Source organism: Lutra lutra, chromosome 4 (genome assembly GCF_902655055.1).
Source record: "Lutra lutra chromosome 4, mLutLut1.2, whole genome shotgun sequence".
Classification (NCBI taxonomy): Eukaryota; Metazoa; Chordata; class Mammalia; order Carnivora; family Mustelidae; genus Lutra; species Lutra lutra.
Genome location: NC_062281.1, coordinates 134,717,686 through 134,723,045, shown reverse-complemented (window position 1 = coordinate 134,723,045; position 5,360 = coordinate 134,717,686).

Genomic DNA, 5,360 nt, shown 5'->3' with positions numbered 1-5,360 from the left:
AAATCTAAACCCCAGGACTTTATCATATGTAGCCGTGGACGCTTGTCTTGGAATTACAAAAGTAAGTGGTGCCACCCTCACTAATTTTTGGATTTAAAGAACTTAATCAGTACTCACTTCTTGTTTTTCATAGACCAGTAAGGGGGAAAAAGGTAATGGGGGGAAAAAAATCTTAAGAATCTTAAGTTTAAGTCTTTGTTTAACTTAGCAGATTCACATCTGGCTGAGGACTGGAAGTAATAGTGGAGTATTTGTAATTCTATTCTAGTAATCATAAATGCAACCAGAAAGCAATCATGTGGGTGTAAGGAACTCACTATCTGCCTCAAACCAGAGGCAATAAGCCTAAGTTTCACTACAGGAGAAAGGAAGAAAAAAGGCTTTTGTTTTGTTTTGTTGAAACCTGCTACTCCAGTTAGAATTTTTTTTTCCAAAAACAAAGAACATAGCCAATAGTCACTCTATCTGATCTTGTGAGATTGATGCTAATCTCCTTGGGTTTTTATCTACCTGTCCCAGACACGAAGTAGTGAGGTCAGCTTTACCTCTACCAGATGTCGAGGAAAGCTCTTGTAGTCTAGCCAAGCTCTGCACTGTTAGCAGCTTATAGCATTTCCCAGCTGGATATAATTGGCATCATTTAGCTTGGGAGGTGCTTGATTGTGAGTGTTAGTTCTCCTCTCTTGTCATTTTCCTGTGCTCACCACCCTCCAACTGTTCAGAGAGTTTTTATAAACCACATCACTACACTTTTTGTTTCTGAAGATGAATGCCCAAAATGGAAGTAGAACTTCCATAACAAAGAGGCTCAAAGTTGTCAAAGTGAATGAGATTTATATATCCTGCATATAAAGTTAACGAAATGAGATAGATTTGAAAGTACTAAAAAATTCCGTATGATACAAGCATATGCCTATGTTTTCATTTCTATTGGTGGAAGTCAGAGGTCCTAATTTTGTAACATCAACAAAGAACTGAAGAGTTTCCATGTTAGTAATAGAGTACACGTGTCGGCACAGTACTTTTTTGCTTGAATTGGGGGGTGATCAAACAACTTTTGTGAGGATTGGAGGAAGACTTTTTATCATTGAGTTAGCAAAGACCTGAGTAACAAATAGTATCTCTTAGGGATTCAGAGATTCATAATCCGTGAGAGAGTAAGGATACCTTTTTGGTATGTAAATAAATTGAATCACAAATTCAGACATTGAAACTGAAGTCACACTATATCACTTAAGTGATATATTCACTACATTCACTTAAGACCCTGTACTTAAGTGAATGAATGAATTATGAATTATGATTCATCAAATATGAATCAAATAGAAATTATGATTATACAAAGAAGCTATACTATAAACAATATAAACTATATTCACTTAAGTACCCTTAAGTGAATCTTGTTTGTTGGACAAGAGAACATTCATATTTAGCAGTACTTTTATATTATGCAAATGTCATTCTTAAAATCCCACATTATTGTAAATGATATCTGTTATAAGTATCTCATAATAAACATTATTAGAATCATAGTTCAAGCTTTTAAAAATTGTTATAGCAACTTGAATGCTGGTAGCTGTAGTATTTCTTGACTTGGTAAATTATGTATATAATTATTCTAATAGTATTATGACACTAGATAGTATCTTGGGACTTTGTTATGGCATGGAGGACTTCACCAGTTAGTAAAAGAAGTGCTTCTACTTTATTATTAGAAGTCATTTGGATTGCAGCACACTAAGTACCAAAAGGATATTAGCCCAGAAAAAAATCTTATTATTCCTCAGAAGGTAAAGGAACTGAAATTAGCACTATTTGATTTTTGCCCTTGTGAAACACAACTACATTTTTAGAGACATAAATGCATTTAAATTCAAAACAAATTCAGGTAGACTAGATAATGTCTAATAAACATCTGTTTGGATTCAGTCACATAGTAAATACTATTTTATAACCTTCTTTTCCCCTTTAACATAATAATTATCTTTCTAAGTCAAATATTCACCTACAGTATCATTTTAATTGGTATATAGCACTATATTGCTAGGAGGAAACAATTTATTAGATATGTAGATTTTTGTAATTGTTTATTATAATGAACATAACCTAACACCATGAGCACTTTCTAGTATGCCCTAAGTGCCTTAAATGTATTTTGTTAAATAATCATAGCCACCTCATGAAACAGGTTCTATTATTATCAGCTTTATTTTGCAAATGTGGAAGTTAAAAAGCAATATGTCTAGAATCTCAGTAAGAAATAACAAAATCAGGGTTTGAATCTAGCAGCTCAGTGATATCAGGTACTATATTCTTAATTTCTGTACTTTAAGCACTATTTTAAGTAACACCATGATGAACATCTCCTAGCTACCTTTTTATTCACATCTGTATTTCTCAAGTATAAATTCTTAGAACTGGAATGGATGTGCATACACAATTTAAAGACTCTTAAAAATCATTAATTGTCCCCAAAATGCTCCACTAACTTACATCTCTACCAGCAGTGTCTGAGGTATTTTTCAAAACACTGTCTCTCCTGCGTACCAGTGGAATTAATGTCTTAGTTATTTTTCCAATTTAATAGAAGATGATTTTTAAAGTCTTATATTTCATTTATTTCTTTATATAAAGTTTTAATTTACATTTTGGGGAACTAGTTTCTTATAAAAAAGAATGAAGTTAAACGTAAGCTACTACTTTGGTGACATTTCTTCTTTTAGTTATTCTGCATACATGGCTAAGTGAACATTCTTTAGGACTTATTCAGCTGAGGTTTCATTACTTGATATCATATATTTATGATATTTTATCATATTTAAATATGATAAAATTTATTATATTTTACTTTAGTACCTGGTACTCTTTATACTGTGGTATTTTATTAGCTTTACTGATCATCACATTGGTACCTTTATTTACATGGTCCTTTACACCTTTCTAATGATTTTCTGTATATCATGTCCTCATGTGACAAATGGGGACCTGGAATTTAAGGAACATTGATTAACATAATTAGGCTTTTGGTTTTAATATGCGAGAGTTCTCCAGAGCACCAGATTATTTTTATAAATCTGTGGAGACCTCAGGAGAATAGATTTGTAAGTGGTTTCTGCTTGTTTGGGTTTCGTAAGCCATTCCAAAGAAGATAGATTTCCAAAGGCTCAGAGTATGTGAAGCCCCCTGCAGGGAAGGCTCTTCTCCCTTTTTAAATTGTGTCAACATTTACAGTACTTACCAAGGATCTACCTAGAATCTGTAGCTGGTCGGGGCTGAGAGCAGAGTTTAGGGGTGGACAGCAAGAGAAAAGGATGTTAAAAAAATAAAGGATAGTGAGCCCTGGGAGGGACTTGCTTTCCATTGTATTCCAGTGTGTAATATGGTAAACACTAGATAAATACTCAGTTAATTGAGTAAGTTTGAAAGGAAAATAATCAGAATAATACACCTAAACACCCTAAGAAAACTTCAAATTCCGAAAGAGCTCTTCTTAAATTCTCAAAATATCCTTTTTTTTCAGCAAAGATCTTTTCTATACCTGTGACATTTTTCATATTCATATATCACTTAGTATGAGATGGGATACCTGGATTTTAGCTCATTCTTTAATACCAATAAACCGTATAAAAACTCTAACCTCACTGAAGCCAGTTTCCTCAACAGTAGAAGGAAGATTTGTATGAGGCAAAAGTGAGATGATGAATGAGAAACACACAGTAAAAATATGATCTATTAATTTAGGAGGGTGGAGCTCATGACAGGAGATCAGGCAAGCCCAGGCCAGGCTGTTAGAGCATCAGAAGTCTGGCAAGCCCTGCCCTACCCCAGGCAACCCCAGGAGGACAGTGCTCTATCCATTTCTTCAAATAAAGTCAGAGGTGGAGTATCTATGCTGGTAATGAGTTCCATGTTCTCATATGTTCTCTTATCCTGACCTCAGCACAAATAGAAAACATCTATTTGCTTTCCACATAAACTTACTTCTTGATCTTAAAGAGTTTTTCAGACCAATAGAGGTGTCACCTTCTGTAATTTGGGTATAGAAAAACTCTATATAATTTAGATTACAGAGGTGATTTGAATGTTTGCAAAAATGGTTTTTTGTTTTTTTGTTTTTTTAAACCCAACAGAGTTATGATGCTATATTTGAAGATGGAAACCATTGTTACAAATTCAATTTCAAAATATTTACTTCCTGGAACCAGGGTAAAGTCTCTAGAGAACCACTACTAGTTACTAGCTCATTTCTTTCAGATGCACTGGAGTGAGTCTGCTACTTTGCCAGTATGGTTCTGAACCACAGAATTTCATCTTTGGTTGAAACTCCTCCAAGCGAGACCATGTGCAATTCTCCAAGTTCATCATTTATCTTTCAGAACATGGCCTGGTACATTTTATGACAACTGTAAAAATGTGTCTTACGAGTCTTGGTGGGCAAAGCTAGCTTCACAGGGTCCTCAGCAGAGCCTGGCACATGCAGGAGATCAGTAATGGAAGGAAGGTGGAATAGGGATCAAGAAAATTCTAACAAAGACAGGCTTGCACTTCTGCTATGATGGGAGGAGGGAGACTGTAGTGGAACTAAGTGAAGGCAGTCAGAGTCTACAGGGAATTCATGGGTTCTGAGAGCACACTGAGCTCACATAGGGCTGGGAACAAGGTGCCAGGTACCAAAGAGAATTCAGGTAGTGTTGAGCTGACTCAGGAGCAGGCAGGCCATTCGGCTGCTAGATAGTTCTATTCTAAGAGCAGATTTCTGGCCTCTGTGAAGCATGCATTTAATCTGACCTGTCATGGACGGGTATGAACATTGTGTGGTGGTACCCAGGGCTACAAGAGCCACATTACAGATATAATCAAAACTGAAAAAACTCTGAAGTCTGAAAGTCTGAAGTCCTGGTTTGCCACACCCCACTGGTGTGATTGTAGGCAAATTATTGAACTGTGCCTCAGTTTTTTCATAAGCAAAACAGAATAAAAATAGCCCCATTTCCAGGTGGTTATTATGAAGATGCAGTAATATAATTCCTGGTAAGTACTTAGTAAAATGTCATAGGCATAGTAAAGCCTGAATATTATTATATAAGCCTGAATATTATTATTGTTTGGGAATTTAACTTTCACCAAGTGGGGAAAAATGCCACAAGCCTTCACACTAGCTTTCACTCACCCTTTCCCCTCCCTCTTTTCCTGCTAATAACTATTCATCTCTAGGACCCACCTCAGGCATCATCTCCTCCAGGAAGCCTTCCGTAGCTGTTGCCCACCTTCTACCCCATCCCAGTATGGGTCAGTTACTGCCTTTGTCTTCCCATCATCTCTTCAAAGAATATCTCTACACTTCACACATTTTTTGTAAT